This window comes from Terrapene carolina, unplaced genomic scaffold (assembly GCF_002925995.2).
Source record: "Terrapene carolina triunguis isolate 2854851 unplaced genomic scaffold, T_m_triunguis-2.0 Scaffold84, whole genome shotgun sequence".
Classification (NCBI taxonomy): domain Eukaryota; kingdom Metazoa; phylum Chordata; order Testudines; family Emydidae; genus Terrapene; species Terrapene triunguis.
Window position 1 is genome coordinate 18686673 of NW_020664435.1, and position 20567 is coordinate 18707239.

Here is a 20567-nt window from a genome sequence, read left to right on the forward strand (position 1 = left end):
CCTCACCCTGTCTGTCTAACAATGGTATTCTCATCTCCTGCTGAGATCTCCATATGTGTGAGGAATGATCTTCTTCTTCGGTATCTCTATTACTGGAGGTTTGCAGTCATGGTAGCCCATTCTGTATGGTCCTCTGTTAGTCTCTTTGTGGCTGAATGGGCCTTTTGATCCAACCAGGATACCTCATTGTCCATCCAAGATCTTCTTTCTCTGCCTTGCGTTCTTCTGCCATCCAGGGCCTGTAAATGTGCATCACCCACTGAACCACTTACAATGTGCCCTGCAAATTGAATCGTTCTTTTCATAAGATCTGAGTTCCAATTATCTCTAATACTCTTTTGTTGATTAAGTGATCTAGCCATGGTATTTTCAGAATTCTTCTAAAACACCATAATTCAAAGGATAGTAGTTTCTTTATTATTGATTGTTTGGTTCCCATGTTTCACAACCATAATTTGATACAAACCAAATTTAAGCTTTTAAGTGTTGGAATTTAGTCTTCAGATTTGTTTCCTCTCTCATCAGATGGTTATTCATTCAGAATCTTTTTTTCACTTCTGCTATTCTGGTGCTGATGTCAATATCCAATCTTTTGTCTTCTGTAATGATCTGTCCTAAACAGCAATAATTTCTCATTTGCTATACAGCTGTGTTGTTCACTGGGTTTGTATGTTTTCCTAGGGTCCTTGCATACCACCTTAGTTTTTGTCTTGTCCACATTCAACTCTAGATCATTTTCTTTGCCATATTCATATATAATCTTCACTAACTTCATCAGATCTTCTGAATCAGCCAACAGCACTGTGGCATCTGCACAGTGAATGTTATTCACCTATTTTCCATTCACCTTAATACCTTCTTCTGTTTCTTCAATTAATGATCAGTCTCCTCTATTTCTCTTTTGTAAGTGGGTCATAAAACTGGCATTCTTAACTGGAGGATCAAGACAACCAGTATTGAGGTGTCCCTATAGTCCCCTCACAATGCCCCTATACGCTGAAAAATTCCATCTCTCTCTTCTCTCTCAATTCAGCAACTCTAGCCTCAAGATTCTGTGCATGGGCTCTGAGGACCATGAGCAGCTTGCACCAGGTGTGCGTGTATGCCACTCTTTCACTGGGAAGGCAAGTAATCATATATTCAGGACTCTCTTCAGTGAGTTGAGCAGCCCTCATGCTGAATAGTCTGTTGCTGATTTTCCACCTCCATTGGTGATACTGGGATTTTATTCATACTAGGCACAGTAGATATGTCTACACTGCAATAAAAAACCTGCGACACCGTCTCTGCACCCAGGTCAATTGACTTGGGCTTGCAGGGCTCCGGCTGTGGGGCTAAAAATTGCAGAGTAGACATTCAAGCGTGGGTCTTTTGTTGCAGTGTTAACATACCCTATATGTTTTATCTTTTAAGTTAGAAGCCCAACCATTTTATTAATGTATTTTATTTAATAAATTTTCGTTACTAGCAACTAATTCCTAAACAACCTACTCCACTCAGTGCCAAATTCACCTGTGTTCACTTTGGAGCTTCTTTCCACTCAAGAATGAGTCTCCCACCTAGGGTGACCGGACAACAAATGTGAAAAATCGGGATGGGGGTCATAGGAGCCTATATAAGAAAAAGATCCAAAATTCGGGACTGTCCCTATAAAATCGGGACATCTGGTCACCCTACTCCCACCAGCTAGTTTTGCATTTATACCTTCCCAGCACAAAACACAAGGACCCTACTCCTTCCACACACTTAATCACTATCAGTCACCATACAAAGACAATCAGTTGATCTTACCTGTAACTAATGCACTTCAAACACTCACTATGACTCACTGACATCAAAGACACTCATTTTATTACCTTCGGAAAAGCCTAGTTCAAAGAGATTAGTTTCAACTGCTCTAATAAACAGTAAGGGCCTAACAATTAACTAATGCCTTCTAAAATAACTGTTTTTTTATAGTTTATGCTTTAAAGCCCAAATTTAATTTTCCAAATTTTTAAACAATCCAAATTCAGTTTTAAAGGTTCGTATTAGAAGAAAACAAACAATGGAAAATAGTGGAGTCCAACTCCCTTATTCAGCAAAGCACTTAAGCACATGCTCAAGTCTCAATGAAGTGAAAGTTGCTCAGCAACATGGTGTCCCCCACAGTGCCTCTCTTTCAGTGTTTTGGGGCTCTCTCTACTTGAGAAATTCCAGGGGCATAAACTCCTCTGATGGGGGTAAGTTTGCTTTAGAAGTGGAGAGAACTTTTTTAAAACTGTGGTTGTACTGAACACGTATATTAATAAAATCATAAAATCGAACGCATTGTTCTCCATTCTACAAGCTGGAGTAATGCTAAATGCGGCAAGTGGGAAAATAAAGGAAAGAAATCTTTTCTGTCATCTTCTGATTCAAACTCTGACTAGAGTAAGGCTGAGATAATTTATGGGAGAGTAATGATCTGCATCTGGAATCTCTAGTTCAACCTGCCGCATGACTGAGCTAGTTTTTATAAAGAACCTTAGCAAGCTGGCGCCACAGCAAATGAAGAAAATGAGTTTAATCACTTTACAAGCTTGCTGACTTGTGGGTCTTGATGGCTAGATCCGAATGAGACATGGGGGAAATAGTGGCAAAAAATATGTTGGATGCGTATGCAGTTGATGGTTGATTTTTTTTTCCTTTTGGTATGTCAGACATGCAAAAACAAGTAGATTTTAAATGCCATACACTAAAGTCTAGTGATCACACTGAGAGAGATGTGCAAGCCCTGAAATACCTGTTAACCACATCTGTCCACTGAGTCAGCAAGGCAACTCAAGGCACAGAGAGATAAGTGAGTATGTAAGTAGTGGGGCAGGTAGCAAAAAGCAGCTTCTCTGAGGGGTACCCACATGAGCAGAAGTATCAAGATCTATATGGCTGCACTTGCAATATCTCTGAATAATATTCTTCCAATACTAGCAATTGATCTACAAAAGAACAATGGTTTAAGTCACAACAAGCAGGACATTTTTACAAGCTACAAATTAGGGGTGATACTCTACACTCTGGAATAAATGATTCAACTCAGCCAATGATTCAACTCAGGGACAAGTAAGCGAGGTAGGAAATCTGTGTCGAAAGGGGCAATCTGACAGGTTGGAAGAATGTGGGTCAGAAATGGAGCAGTTTAGTATCAGCTATTGATTTGGAATTGTGCTGTAGTTCTTGTTTTGAGAAATCATGTAGAGTTTAAGGAGCCATAATAAAAACAGAGACAAAGTGAACATTTACCCTATGTCTATCTTTAATATAGAATTTTTTGTATTGTATCTGTTAGGGTAATCACTTCAAGTTAAACATTGAAGTCAATGGAGCCAGGGTTTCACCCTGAGTTTTTATCTTCAGTATCTCAATTTCAGATTCTGAAGAAGAAAAAAAGTTAACAATCAATATGTCATTGTCTCCAGGGCCCTGATACTGCACCAGAACAGATCCACCTGCAAGACAGTGCACGATAAAGGTCCTGGAGAGTAGTGTGAATCTCTATGTGAATATATGAGAGTGTGAGCATACGGATTAAGAACAGCCAGGAATACTTCATGGTCATCCATGATTCTTTTTAATAAAGTGGATTTTTTTTTAAGGATGGACATAGCTACCAAAGCCTGGGTATCAAAGGCTTCCAACTTAGCTAATGAACATAGAACAACCACTGATGTGCCTGAAAATAAACCAGTGCAAATATTTAAAAGCGTCACAAACAAGTTTGTATATCTCTTGACTACAGACACAAGCTGTACCGCTTTATCTATACTAGTGTAGTTAAAGCAATAACAACCTCCCTTTGCATGGACACAGCTCTATCAGTATAAAGATACCTTATACCCAGGACACTAACCCACACAGGGGCTGGCAGCAGGGGACAAACTTGGGACCTCTTGAGCTTAATGTATTAGCCTCTACTGCCTGAGCTAAACAGACATGTCTCTCTTAACCACTGTTGTGGTAGTCTCATCAATCTCTAGGTGGCCTAGCCAACACTAGAGGGGGACAGAGTGCCACTCTGAGAAAGCAGGGATTACATATTCTGCCTGGGCAGGGAAGCCCAGCCCAAGCTTCAGAGACTTCCTAGCTGAACTGCCTGAATTCACCATATGGGCCACCGATTGTAATGCCAATGCACACAGAGGCATCGGCAGTGGGGATCAAACCTGGGATCTCTTGAACTAAACGCATGAGCTTCTACTGCATGAGCCAAAAAACACGTGTTTCCTAGCCAAGGCTGTAGTAGGCTCATCAATCTCTAGCTAGCCTACCTACCACTAGAGGGGGACTGAGTGCCACTCCAAGCAAGCAGGGCTTATACAGTTATTCCCATTTGGGAAGGGGTGTAAACTATACTAGTATAACTATATCAGCATAACTTCACTAAGAGGACCACACCGATTTAACTATTTCAGTAGAAAGATCACACCCCTAACAGTACAAACATTTTTTTATAGACCACGCCTAAATATTTGTTCCAAATGAGGAAAACCAGCATGAATTAATGAGCTCAAGAAAGCCATGTCTATTGTAATATCAGTTTAAGTATCAGTTTACAATAAACTAGAGTCTGTTCTGCCAGGAATGACAGAAAAAGTGGTTCACCCACAGACATACTGCACTGATCTATTTTTCCAGATTCAGTAGGAAATGACCAGACTATTTTAATGGTTTGTTGGCTTCTAGAAAATGATGGAAAAATCATAGTTTTCCATGAAAATAAATACAAAAAAAACCCAAAATCTGTGACGTCATAATTCCCTTATTGTCATGATGTTCAGACACATATGCACATCTTTTGTATTTGTCAGTATACAAAAAAGAAAGAATAGATACCTGACTGGATGCATTGCTTCTTCATTACAAGCAACAGCCAATTACACCTAAATTCTATACAGAAAAAAGAGAGAGAACTGAATTACTGAAGCTAACAGGTTTTGATCCCTTTTGTGGTGAAAATAGCTCTCTTTATAATGGTGTATTTATTAGTAACCAGCCCTACTCATGTGAATTGAATTCAAGGTGGCAAATTCAAGCAAGGTGTAACTCCACTGAAGTACCCGAGGGATGAATTTGGTTGAATCGGACTCCTCATATGAGTAAGGGCTACTGGATCAAGCTTTCAATAGCCAAATTAACTAGTGACCTTATGACTGTATAATATAGTAAACTATGAGTGAACTCCTGATCCCACTGACACCAGTGGAGTTTTGTGCTGCGAGCATAAATACACTGTGTCCGTGGCTCAACAGAGCCTTGAAGGCCTAGCCCTGGGTTGAGGCAGTGGCATAATGGTCCAGTTTGAGAGGCACTGTGCTTCTGCTACATGTAATATCTCCCGGAGTTCCCAGGGAGCTCAGCCATTGGCCTAATTGTTGAAGGGTGCATCATGTACTCACCATGGAGCCTGGCCAACTCTGGTGCAGAAGAAAGGGAGTGGACCACCGCCTTCCTCCTCCTCCTTGACCTCTTTGGCGTGGCTAGCAGGAGAAGTCTTGGTCCTCAGGGGATTTCAAAGACTGCAGTTATATGACCCATCTCTGGCATTTGGCTGAAGGGAGCTCTCTGCACCCTCACCACAGGGTCAAATCTCAATTTGGCTCACAATGTATATAAAGCATTTGGTCGTTTCCAAATAAAGTGAATGATTGGGCAAACTCCCACCACCACCACCTTGTTCTCGTTAGGTTCCAAAACAACTCACAGCTTTTTCTGAAGTGCCCATTGGAAAGCAGTAAGATAAATGCACATCAGTTGTACAGTGCAAGGAGTGGGCTGTACAGTCTGAGGCATAAAAAAGACAATGAAAAGAATGATTGGCCAAAATATGGGGCAGATGGAAATCTTGTGATTATACTTTGATGCCTAGGAAGCACCACTGGAAATAAAAATAGGAAGACTGTTGGAAACCTAAAATATTTAAAACTTTATCTACTGAGTCTTACTCTGCTCTCACGTCAATATTTCACCACTGTAAAACTCTACTGACTTCAACAGAGCTACTCCTTATTTACTCCACTGTGACATGCATATCAGGCCTGCTATGTTTAAAAGTTCACATATATATTGAGATCTATTTAAATTATGAAGCCTTTTGGATGAATTTACAGAATGAATAAACTTGAGCTCATTATTTAAATTAATCTGTCATTGATAAAGATATGTGAATTAAATTAGTTAAATAAATTGGAAGCTTTAATAATAATTATTACATTTGAAAGTAATTTATGGAATATAATTACTCACATCTGACCAAGCTTGAAAGCATGGTTCAGACTTCCACACTTCAATAGTGAAAATGCAAAGTGAGTCATGAATGAGTATCACATTACATTCGCTGCATAGTTGGGCAAGACTTAAGGTACTTTAGTTTTAGTATTCTCCATTATGTAAACCAAAGAGTGGTCTGTAACTGAATCAAAGGAAAAAATCTGCTAAAAGAAAGGAATACTCATTTGAAAAGATTGCAGCTGAGGCAGTTTTTCTTCAAAGTAGTAACCAGAGCTGTAGGTTATTTTGTGGTTTCAAGAAACTTTTTCCATGGGGAATGATGTCACTCAGTCAAAGTTCACTCTTATGTAAGGAGTCTAAGGTAGGGTATATCGATCTCCTTACAACCATAAAGAGGCTGAAGTGGTAAAAAACAAAACAAAAAAGGTAATATTTCTTCCTCCTGCTCCGTGTTTACCACCCTGCCCAAGGTTGATTGCACAGTTTGCTTGATACCACTTACCCTACAGAGCCCTGCTTCCTAATTTCATCACTGCTCTCTTCTCTCCCACCTTTTTCAACCCCCATCCCACACAATCACACTCCATGTGTGCAAATGATGACATGTCCTGTCTTTAAACCCCACTTGAGAGATTTTGTCAGCTTCACTTCGCTGCTTGCAAGGTGGAGCAGTGAAGCAGAAGACAGAGGGAAAAGGTAGGAGAAAGTGCTGTGAGACTGCAAGAACATGTATTGGCCTATTGCAGGGGTTCTCAAAGTGCATTGCACTGCGACCCCCTTCTGACAACAACTACTACTATATGACCCTAGGAGAGTGGACTGAAGCCTGAGCCCGCCTGAGCTTCACCCTGCGTGGCTGGGGGGCCAGAGACCATGCCCCATCTCTTGGGTGGGGGTCAAAGCCAATAGCTTGAGCCCCGTCATCCAGGGCTGAAGCCCTTGAGCTTCGGCTTTGGCCCTGGGTGGTGGGGCTCAGGCTTTGGTTTCAACACAATGGGGGCTCAACCCATAGTTTGAGAACCGCTGGCCTACTGTGAGGCCTGGTTAAAAAAAATCCTCAGAAAGTTGAGATCTTGTTATCATCTGATTTAAGAATGGGTAAAGATTTTCATTTACCCAAGGTTGGCACAGAGGATAGTGTTCTGCCTGACAGTGACAATTTAGTGGACTCTGGATCCACTCTCAACTTACAGAGTTTTATATAATTATACACATATATAACAAATATACATATATGAACAAATTCATATTTTTATGGCTACAGAAAAAATAATAGTTTCTGAGATAGGGTGTTTATATTTTCTATATATATATATATTTTTACTGTTTTGCAATTACATGTATCTTTTGGCCAGGTTTTTAGATACCAGTTGTCTTTTCCACTTCTATGCTATAGAGCAGCTCAGTAATTCAATGTAAATATACGAGAAAAGATAACTAAAAATACTACAAGACTTGATTAATAATCGATTTGCAGACTTCTTCTGGGAGCTGTCATGACTTGTCAGTCTTGGAAAAGCAGGTAAAAATTATTTTTCTACCACTAAACAGAGTCACAAATAGCAATGGTTTCCTTGGAGATTTAGCAGCAATTCTTAAAGTACCATACTTAGAGCAAAGAGGAAGTTTCTCAAGAATGATTCTCTGTCCAAACCTGAATTAATCCTCTCTCTCTAACACACACATAATCCAAAAATTAATCTTCTCTCTATTATACACACACACACACACACATATATATCTTAGACCTTCCACACAACTAATATTTTGGAATTTATACATATATATGTGTATATATATATATATATACACACACACACACACACACACACACAGTATAATCAAAAATCTTAATTCTCTGAAAGGGGTGGGATTTTTACACTATTTTAAAAAATATTTTGGCCAGTTGTCTAAAGTGAGTAAATAAGACTCAGATTCATTATTCAACCATAGCAGCAGCTGTAAGGTTCCTGACTTACACTGCAATAAAGCTGCAAAACAGCATGACATCTCACAAGTCAGGTGACATGAAAATAATGGCCCATATTCCCTTCTGCAAAGTGCAGAGGTGGGGGTGTCAGGAAGCAAGCAGTAGCTCTCTGATTTCTCATGATTTATTTTTGCTAGCCGCACCTCTCTAGCATAAGTTAAGGTAAAGTAGAGTCTGCTCTAACTTATACCAGCTGATTAAGATCCCTATGAATACCCCCTCCAACCTGCCCCAATACATTCCTTCCTGTCCCCTACACTGTCCTGTGGGGGTCAATTTTCATATGAGCCAGCTACATCATTTTATGCCAGCGGATCACTCCTCCATGCCAGGGGAATTCTCAGCCAGCCTATTATCTACTGTATGTCTCCAGAGACATCATAGAAAAGTTGTACGAAAAGTGGGTTCTGTCCTTTAAAAGGATATATATCCTTACTGATGGAAAGACCCAATGCTAATCACTATATCTAATTATAACTGAACAGCCAATCATTACAACTGTCTCAAGTATGATATAAATAAGGTGCAATCAAATAGGAAGCTGCTATCTTGACAATATCATAGCACACAGTAGGGCTTAAAAAATTCGGCTTCCATTTAAATTCATAGAAAATTTGGGACTTTCTAAACTGATAGAAGGGAGGTTTTTTAAAAAATGAGTTAATTAAACAGAGTTTACACAGAAGAAAAGATCTGCCATACCCAAATGAGAAGAATACCCAGCAAAAAACATCAAAATAAAGAAGAAAAAGTACATGCCATTACTGGGAATTTACATGCTCATTGTACTATTAAAATAACATTGTATAATGCCTGAATATCTGAATGGTTATGGACTACAGCCATCTGGGTTGGGGCTCTACTTTTTTTATAGTGTAGAAATTCAGGTTTTTGGCATATCTTTAATTTTTATATATATAAAAATAATCAGTGACAGTTCTGCTGTGCAATATATGGAGATACACCTATCTCATAGAACTGGAAGGGAAGGGTCATTGAGTCCAGCCCCCTGCCTTCACTAGCAGGACCAAGTACTGATTTTGCCCCAGATCCCTAAGTGGCCCACTCAAGGATTGAACTCACAACCCTGGGTTTAGCAGGCCAATGCTCAAACCACAGAGAGAGAGAGAGAGTGTCTCTCTCTCTCACACACACACACACACTCACACATTGAAAAACTCTCAGTGACTACAAGGGTGCCAGAATTTCATCCATACAAGTATCTATTTAGATCCGTGAGGTTTTACATACATGTGAATTGCATGTCTGTATATGTTCAGTTACTTCTTACATTTATTTTGTTCTTTGATTTTACCATGCTCAACATAAACTAAAAATGGACCCAGGCAGGAATCTTTACTCCACACTGCTGACAATTTATGGAGTGTTGAGATTCAGATAACTGCATCTGAACCTGACTCTCCAGTTTTATTTACAGGAGAGATCCCAAGACAGAAGGAACTGTTTTCCTGCAACAGTCTGAGTGGAGCCATACTTCACCAGCTCAGCTCAAGAATGGGCCTAAGATGATAGAAATCTCATAAGGTTTTTTCATTATTATTGTCTGAAATCTCACAACTTCGTGCAAGCTTTTAGACCTGCTTAGCCAGACTCCAAATGTACTTTGTTCAGTCTCAAACCTGAACCTCAAATCCTAGCCTAAAGTCTGTTCTGGAACTAGATCCAAACACCTCCTCCTCAACTCACCCTCATTATAAACTAAGGGCCTCATTCTCTTTTATTAGAAGGCCCCTTTACAGCACCCTTGCAATGTAAGGCAGCCTTCAAGTGGTCTCAAATTACATATATGGCCAATTTAAGTCACCTTTACACTACCAGAGTAGTGTAAGGTCACCTTTGTGTGAATGAGAATCAGCCCTGATTGTCCATTTTTGCATGTGTATTATATTGTAGCATACTGTATTCATATTTTGTCAGGCTTAATTTATTCAGCTGCCATTTGCTTTTTGCCAGAGGTTAAATTCTTTCATCTACATTTCATTTTTCCACTTGTATACTAATTTCTCTGTTTGTTCACTTTAATCTATGTTGTTAAGTGTTGTCTGTATTCGTTATCTACTCTATTATACACCTCTACCTCGATATAATGCGACCCGATATAACACAAATTCGGATATAACGTGGTAAAGCAGTACTCCGGGGGGCGGGGCTGCGCACTCCGGTGGATCAAAGCAAGTTCAATATAACGCTGTCTCACCTATAATGCAGTAAGATTTTTTGGCTCCCGAGGACAGCGTTGTATCGAGGTAGAGGTGTACTTATAGTACTTGCCAAATTTTGGCATCCATGTCTATGTATATATCAGAAGACTTGTGATTGTGCAGGGCTGAGAGTGTAGGGTGTGAGTTTCCTGTCCTAATTCTGGCTCTCCCAAAAACCCATGGAGAAACCACCCCACAAGCTGCCTAAAACAGAAATCAGAAAGGTGCATTCCAGGATGAGGCCTCCAGGTGCGTGTATGTCCTCTAGCAATGGTATATATTAACCCAAGAATCATCTGCAAAAATGGGAAGGGGGTTGAATAGAGATGTGCTATTTGCTGAACAGAATACAGTTGCACAAGAGTATTGCTTTAGCTATAGTATTGACATGTTGATTTTGGTGGGAGTTGGATTGGACCCTTAACATGCAACTGTTCTGGAGCCGTCTCTCCAATATGACAGAATTTGTCCCTATATCTTTGTGCTACTAGTTTAAGTTATTTACTCAAATGTGATGCCAACTCTACTAATTAAAAGATATATATAATACTAAGAGGTTCATTTTGCTGTACTGTATGTGTGTAACTACTATAAAGGGAATTACACAGGCATTTCAATAGCTGAATATATCCCAATGTGTTTTATCCATTCAAGTATTCATTTCAATTCAATTTCACCCTTCCACCTTGATAGTCTGTAATTATTATAATCTTTAGCAGAAATAAATGAGTTGTTTTAAAATACTTTGTATTTGGCAACCTAATGTTTTAGTATTTTATTTTAAGCTTAGACCTTCTGCTTATGAGAACCCTGGATGGTGTGGGACTTTGCTTTGTGAAAATTTCAGGCAAAATTTCAGGCCGTTTAGACTATAATTTACACTTTGTCACTGACAAAAACTGGCTTTCTGAATTTTTATATTGTAAATCAAATGCATTAAGTGGCTCAGGTTGTAGAGGAAACGTATACATTATATATGGTACCTTTTCTCCATGCTCCCATTAATTTATTGCATGACCTTGGGAAAGTCACTTGGATAATTATGCTCCCTTTAAATTCAATATTTAAACTCCCATTGAGTCAATGGGTGAGGGATTGGACGCTTAATCCCAGGTACTTTCATGTAATCGCTCTTGAAATGAATATAATACTTACCCTACCTCACAGGAGTGTTGTGAGGCTTCAGAAATGCTTGTAAAGGAATTCTGGAATTAAAGGTGCTTAGAAGAATAATTTATTATTACAGCATCTGTTTGTTATTCACAGTAGAACTTCCATGCTAGAATGTGAAAAGTCTAACAAGGGGAACTCTCCTTGTCTTTTGACCTAACCCATGTCCCTTTAATTTAAGGGAGGGAAAGAAAATTTGTTATTTTAACAAAGGAAATGTTCTCTCCCTTCTCCCTCAAATGGAGTCCTAAAAAACATAAGGCCATATTCAGCCTAGATGCTAGGACGGTTTCCACGGATATAAACCCTGGTCAAAGCTTCCAGTCACCTGAGAGAGGCTGTGGTAGCAGAAAATGGTTACAAGCTCTATCCCCCCTGGAAGTGACCAGTACAACCCTCAAATTGGGCAGTGCTGGCCAATATCCTTTTTTGAAGGATACTGAGTAATTGGAGAGGGTGCAGAGAAGAGCAATAAAAATGATTAGAGGGCTGGGAAAAAAATAAAACAAACCTTACAATGAAAATACCAGGTAGCAAAGGGCCCTTTAACTTAGGAGGGAAAGGCCAATAGCAAGAAAGTCAGACAAATTCAAATTAGACATAAGGCCCAATTTTTTAACAGTGAGAGTGACTAGCTATTCAAATAAACAATGAAGGGAAGTGATGGATTCTCCATCTCGTGATGTCTTCAAATCAGGACTGGATGCCTTTCTGGAAGAAGATGTGCTTTAGTCAAATGCAAGTTATTGGGCTCAATGCAGGGTGAAATTCTATGGCCTGTGATATAAGGGAGGTCAGACTAGGTTAGCTAAGGGTCCTTTCTGGCCTTAAAATCCATAAGACGGCGGCCATGGACAAAGCATCCAGGTGATGAGCGCATTCAGTATGTTGCCTAATCAGTCACTTTGGTCAGAACTCCTATGGAGCCCCATGGGATATTAAAGCTATCCTTCCCAGATGGAGTGATCTGAGGGGGGAAGCAATAGCAGCACTGCTTGCATTAACTCAGTGTGAATAATACCTGCTGGGAGCAGGGGTCTAGGCTAGTCTTTAACCATTTATGTGCTCAGTGAAAATTTTGCTAATAGAAAACCATTCACAATCATTGGTATTTTGGACTCTGTTACACTAAGAATTTGATATGTGATATCAGAGAGGCATTCCAACAGGAGAGATGGTCTGGTGGTTTGGGCACTAGCCTGAGACTCTGTAGACCCAAGTTCAAGTCCTATTTTTCTTCCACACTTCCTGAGTGACTTTGGACAAGGCATGTGGTCTCTCTGTGCCTCAGTTCCCCTTCTGTAAAATGGGGAGAATAGTACTTCCCTATTTCACAGGGCTGTTGTAAGGATAAATACAATCAAGCCTGTGAGATCCTCAGCTATGAGAGGAATGGGGCATGTAAGTACCTCAGATAGAATATAAACAAAATATTCATTTATTTTCGTAACGGTTTAAAGGAAAACAATGTTTTTGAAAAATTTCAGATTTAATTAAAACATTACCAAAAATAGGGTTTTTTTAAAGCACTGTGTAGAAGTTAACAACAAAGCTGAATCTTACTTTCTCCATGGGGAATGACATTTTCCTGCTAACAGGCAAAAAATAAAAAAATTAGGGCCCTGATCCAGCAAAACACGTAAGGACATGCTTAATTTTAAAGCATACAAGTCCCTCCTGAAGCCACTCATTGTGAAATTCATGAAATCAGCAGGGAGGGCACTGGCTCCCGAATGTTGATTTTCGGCAGGTTTCAATATATATTATCATTTTCTTTTTAATCAGGCAAATTAACTCAAACAGTACCCGGGAATTTCTGGTGAAGCGAAATAACCTATAGCACCACTGCTATCTCAGAAATGGTGAGCTGCCACTGACCCCTACGCTCTCCCATCAGCAAAGCACCCTTAGACCATTCCACTCAGCCAGATCACACTTCTTTCCATCTTGGCGCCTGATTCCAACAGCAGGTTCTACTGACCCTCTACGCTCCACTGCGTTTTGCACTACAAAGTACTAGACTTCAAACTCTCTCAGGGCGGGGTCTGCTCAAAATGTCAGCTATGTGAATTCACAAGAATTACAGAAATTTTGTAGGAAGCCGTTATGTTTATTTTTTGTTTTTGCAGGAAGCCAGCAATTTACAGTTGACCTGAAGGGACCATATCTACATCATCATCAGCTCCTACAGACCACAGTCTTATGTACTTGGTATATATATTACATTTCACACTTTTATGACATTCAAGGTATCATTGCTGTTGGGTACCACTCAGCTTGTTGTTACTGCCTGAAGACATGGGCTAGGATTTTCAAAGGAGCCCATGGGAGTTAGGTGCCCAACTGCTATTGGAGTTCAATGGACATTGAATGACTAAATTCCCTTAGATTATCTCAGCCTAGGCCTCTTGCACTTTATTGAAAGTCGGTCATAACATAATGTGCTGACTGAACTGACCACACTTTGAGTGAACAGCAAAAAAGATAAAGATTCCCACAGACCAGCTATCAACACCTACTCAGCCCCTTGTTTGAAAGCTTAACATATTGCTTACTTATTCCTTCTTGTTTTAAGTTAACAAGAAGTTCCTGAGGCATGGAACCCTGGGGTTTTTTTCAATGTCCTTCTCTCTCTCCTTTCTGCTGACTGTTGCTAGAAGAAACAGAGGCAGCCAGAGCAACGACAGAATCGGGAATGGGGCAGGCCCATCTGGGATCCCATTGCCTTCTTCTATGGCTCACCACCCTGGATACCTGATCAGAGAAGCCCTCCCTCAGAGACAACAGGCCCCAGGCTGCCTCCTCACCCAGACACGTCACCTCAGGGAAGGGCAAAACAGCAGCTCCCAGTGTGGAGCAAGACAGGGAGCATAGTCAATCACCCTCAGCAGCTGAAGCATCCCTCTAAACAATGGTGATATCATCAGGGTCTGACAGTATCTGTCTGGACAATATTTGCTGATTGGCTGTTTATTATAGTGTCCTCCTGCCTCCTCACCCACATTCCTTTTGCTGCCAGCCATAGTCCTTTCTGGCTTGCATGGTAGTCTCCATCCTACTCTCCTCCTTCAGTATCCTTTTTCTTCCTCTTTTTTATTCCTCTTAACTCATCCCCTCCTCCGGCCCGTCCTCCTCACCCAACTTCATCTCCCATAACACAGTTATTTTAAAAAACTTGACTCTCCAGAGAAAATGTGCATTACAAACAAATAAAAATCATGGATCTAACATGACACCCAGGACATCTGTTGTACCCCTTCCTCCTGTGCTTTTGTAAGTCTTGTCTAGATAGTAGGCTCTTTGCAGCTGGAACTGTCTTGTTATGTGCATGGACAGTGCCCACCAAAATGGAGTCTCAGTCTCAATGGAGATCATTTAATGCTACTGAGATGCAAATAAATAATGAGATAGATCTGTGCTTTTATCTTCTAAGGTATGCTGCATAATCAAACTTATTTACAATCCTTTTACCAAACCCTTTGCCCCCAGTGACAAGGATTCACATGCACCGCCTAGCTGGTAGGGCCACTTTTTGCAGTACAATCAAATATACAGCTTGCGTCTTGAGCACTGATTCACTCCTTTATAGTTATCCACTCACTAGCTGCATTGTTAGTAAGGACACTACCTTCATACACAGGAAGGGAACACATTACTTTCTGTTTTAACCCAAGTAGCCTCCACTGATCTACTTGAAATTCATCCCCTCTTTTCCTCCATTGCTTCCTCAGCAAGTAAGTGACCATCAGTGACAAAAAGCCTTCCCTTTCTTCCTTCAAATCACTCCTCCAAAGATACTTCTTCCCTGAAGCCTTAAAAAAAAAAAAAGACTCATAGTCCATTCACACTGACCCACCATGCACTATTTGCACCTGAACTGGATTTCATGCTTCTTGGGCAAGGATCACGTCTTATTAGTTAAGAACAAAAGAACGGCCACACTGGGTAGACCTGTGGCCTATCTACCCCAGCATCCTGTCTTGAGACAGTAGCCGGTGCCAGATGCTTCAGAGGGAGTGAGCAGAATAGGTCAGTTTATCATTTAGTTGGGGTTGATCTTGCTTTGAGCAGAGGGTTGTATTAGAAGACATCCTGAGGTCTCTTCCAACCCTAATCTTCTATGATTCTATGATCTCCTGTCCTCCAGTCCCAGCCTCTATCAGTCAGAGCTTTAGACATACAGAGAATAGGGTTGCGTTCCTGACCATCTTGGCTAACAGCCATTGCTGGACCTATCCTCCATAAGTTTATCTAAATCTTTTTTGAATCCAGTCTTTTTTGAAGCCTTCCCAACTTCTCCTGGCAAGGAGTTCCACAAGTTGATTGTGTGTTGTGTGAAGAAGTGCTTCCTTATGTTTGTTTTAAAGCTGCTGCATATTAATTTCATTGGGTAACCCCTGGTTCTTGTGTTATATAAATAACACTTCCCTATTCACTTTCTCTACACCATTAATGATTTTATAGACCTCTATCATATCCCCCCCCCTTCAGTCATCTCTTTTCCAAACCCAACAGTCCGTCTTTTTAATCTCTCTTCATATGGAAGCATACCCCGATCATTTTTGTTGCCTCTCTCTGTACTTTTTCCAATTCTAATGTATCTTTTTTGAGATGGAATGACCAGAACTGCACACAGTATCCAAGGTGTGGGCGTACCATGGATGTATATAGTAGCAATATGATATTTTCTGCCTTATCCATCCCTTTCCTAGCGGTTCCTAACATTCTGTTAGCTTTTTTGACTGCTACTGCACATTGAGCAGATGTCTTTAGAGAAGTGCCTTAATCACCAAGCACAATGTGGGTATCTACTTAATAACAGTAACAACAGGTTACTCATGCATTACAACCACACAGAGCTTCAAACCAATAACAGAGGTGGCACTTCCCAGAGAAAAAATGGCTGGCGCAGTGTTTTAGATGCTGCCTATCCAAACCCACTGTAGTCCCTTTGTGCCCCAGTGAAACAGCCAGACCAATGCACACAATGGCATCTTAACAGATGGAACTGAGTTGCAAGCAGCCATCCGTCCATCCAGAATTTATGTTTATGCTTAAAGAGATGTGCCATTGTTAATCCACATCTGGTATGGATTAATTTGCAGAGGACAATAGATCTAAATAGAAGTTATTTTGGGGGTCTGAACAGTGCAGATTATCCATAGGTGGAGGCATTCCAAGCAAGTGGTCATTACATGTTGATTTTCTACATTTTGGTTGTTGAACCAAGCAAATGTAATCTTTCAATCTTTAACTAATGTATGGCAACACAGCTACACGAAGAGCAATATTTTTCAGCCCATACTTGACTGCATTTCCCTGAGCCTTGTCGTAGCGTTCTGGCTCTCCCTACCTTCCCTGGGTCTGCCAGTTTCACCGCTTCATCTTCCCAGAGAGTGACTGTAGCCTTTCCCAGCAGCCCTTTCTGCTACCACTTTCCTGCCTTTACAATCCCAGCCCAGCTCCTTCCTCCTCAGCTGGGCTTCCTCATTCAATCAGGGAATTGCTTAGCCACCTGATTTCCCTCAGCTGTGGCTTGTTGGGTTAATTAGTCCCCTTTTCAGTCTGCATTAACCCTCTCTGGGGAAGTGTGGAGTAAACACCTCATCATAGGCCCCCTGCCCAGCATCTCTCTCTGTCTTAAGGTTTTATATATTGTCTAATGGCACGTGTGGGCCAAAGGCATAGGATCTTCCTTCCCTATATAAGGGGAAGAGGCTGCATAAGGGCCTCCGGAGGCTACTTGCAGTGGTAGAGGAGGATTACCCTCCCCCCCCCCACTCCTTCATTCCCATGTGCATCTGTCTAGTTTGCCTACACAGGCTGAATGCTAGGCTCCCTATTTGAGATTTTCTGTCTTTTTTTTTTAAATATCCAAACCTCTGATGGAGTTAACTTCACTGTTCACATCTTATTTACACAGAAAACAGACAGGGTGAAGGCTCTCTCTCTGTTTTGAGCCATGATAGGACCACACACATGGTCCCCCATGCATAATAGGTTTGAAATTTTTCTCCAAAGTAAGAGCATGGATTGTAAGAATAGTAATGGTCTCCCTTTCAGCATCCACCACAAACATCCAGAAAAGCAGTATATGGACAGCATAGCCAGGGGCCCTGACAGCACACTGTTTTCTATATGAATGTCTGAGATGTTATTGGAATTTTGATCCACAGCAGGGAAGGATTAAAACTAGGGAAGTGAGTAACTTTATGGCCCAGACTCTCCAAGCTGTCAGAGCTGTGCTCTGTGCAAGTCTAGGGGGAGATGGCTTTTAGACACTTGGATAGCTCGGCAATCAGAGGAGCTGGCAGGTGCTGGGCCCAGTCCCTGGCAAAAATTATAGCAGCCTCAAGGCTGCTTTACCTTTCCCTGGCTGCATACAGCTTCTATGGCCTGTTCTGATGGTGGGAGATTAGCCGAATGCAGCAACTCCTCAGCCACGTCCTCTAGACTAGAGTCTAGTGTAGAAGATGCTACAAAGACTCTGCATCAACTCGGAATTGCCTCATGCTGAAGAAATCCTCAGACAGCTGGATCCACAGGCTTGATGATTGCTTTGCACTGGCAGAATTGTGCAAGACAGAAGCCAAGATCTGGCCCCACATTTGTGCTTTGTGAAAATGTAGTTAAGATATAATATTTTTGCAACATTTTGTAGACCCACCTCCATTCCCCACACTAAAGTTATGAATGGCCTGGACACAAAGTATTCACAAACAAATATTCTGTTGGGAGCCTTGTAGGCTCAAATTTGAAGTCAGTGGGAGTTAGGTACCTAACCTGCTTGGGCACTTTTGAAAAACCCACTAAGTGGCTATCTGCATCTTAAGGTACCTAAATACCTTTGAAAATCTGTCCTGCATTCCCTAGGGTTCCGTTATACAAGTTACAGATGGAAAACACCTATTAAGTCATCTAATCTACACCCTTACCATAAAGTATATTTCCTAGTGCTTTAACCAAACTAATTTTAATGTCTGAAGGAATGGAGCTTCTGGCATTTTTCTCAGAAAACTCTTCCAGAGTTTTATTTGGCCAATTTATTTACTCTGACTCCTACCTTAAGGTTGAAATGGAGCCTGGAGAGCTAGTTGTGTCCTGGTCCATTTGGCCATCCAGCCAATGCACTGGCCACAGTCCTCTAGCTGAGTGTAGTAGTGTAAAGCACCGTGATTTTCATCAAGGAAGCTGAGCTCCGGACTCATTAAAAAGACACCTTGAGACACATCAATAAAATTAATATAAATTGTTAATATATATATAGCTCACACATGCAAATAAATACAAGTGATTTATATTACAGTTTATTCATTGCATGACTTGGCTAATTAAAGTACACCTTTTCTTATTGTGTTTTATGGACTCCATTACTATAATGCAGGCAGCCTCAAGCAGAATGATACAGAATATGATCCCAGGGGGAAAAAAGGGACATTTGTGTCCTTTATTTAAGTCTTGCTGAATGTTGGATAATAGAAGATGACACATTACAAAATAGGACTAACAGGAACTGAGCTACTGCAGTATTAATATTTACATTTTGTTCTATAAATCTAACAAAAGACATCTTTGAATTGCAAGTGTCTATAAATGTGAACATTTGCATTGGAGGTCTTTATGCAAGCATACCCCCAACCTCTTTTGTACTAATAAGTAATAATACAGTAAAAACAAAAACATTTAATAATTATCATTTTCAAAGCAGTTTTCAAACATTAACTAAACAACATTATCCATCAATACTTTTGCATTTTTAAATTAAGCTATCATAAATTACCAATACAAATATGCCGGAGAAAGGGCATGCAGATTTTTGCTAACAACATATAAAATCCAGGAATCAGGAATAACAAAATGGTATGGATTTTTAGGTCATTCCCTAATGTTAAGATTTTTAAAAAATATTTCTAATAAATGTAGCATTGTCTTTAATTTATTATTGTTGCATATTTTTATTTAGTTTTTCATGTACTGGCACATCTTTACTGAATATTATGTGACATATTCAGAAGAAATATGTCTTCAACAGCTTTCAAGAATTTCAGGTTACAAATGTTATAGGGGAGCTATTCAAATTGCATACTAATTTAATCAATTGTAGGAAATTTGTAATACCTTGTCAAGTCTTGGATTAATACATATTATAGAGGTTCTTTCCCAGGGGCCAGAGTAAAATCTGTGTTTGTTTCATTCATTACAGGTCTCTTCAACAGTGCATAAATAGCTAACTCTGTTGCTTCCATGAGGAAACCTCATCCAAAATAAGGATCAAAGTTAATCAAAATAGAGGTGTGTTCAACTTAGAAGACAAAAATGCTCACTAAAACATTCAAAAACCAAGGTGCATTGGTTAAATCTTCCAGAGGCCACTCTAACCTGTGTTTTGATCATATAAGGGGATTTAAATAGCTACAGTATTATATTCCTATTCATCCAAAAGATATTTTCCATAACTCCCACATTACATAAAGTACTTATGCAATGCCTGAAATACAATGACCATATGTAGTTTTCCAATAATCACAACAGTCAAATACTGAATCGCAATTGACATTTTGTCTCATGTTATTGTTAGGTTTTTTTAAACAAGTTGTTTGTGAAAAGAAAAAGGATGAAAGCTAAGGGTTATAAATGAGAGGAGGAGAGACTGATCAGGGGAGAGCCACAGCTTATTTAATAAAAGAGCTCTCTTTAGTGCCAACATTTAAAAAAAATAATGCAGCAAAAAAAATCTAATATGCAATGGTACTTATTAACAAGAGGCACCATTTGAATTACAACTCTGAACATGGTATCAGTCTCACACTTTTTTTTGTATGCTCACCCCATACTGTTACCTACATAAGTACAAATTCCGAACAAATTCTTCTTTGCCATTCACATCTAATGCAGCCTGAAAATGGTGAGAGTCATTTTTGTTTGTAGTTTTTAAAAGA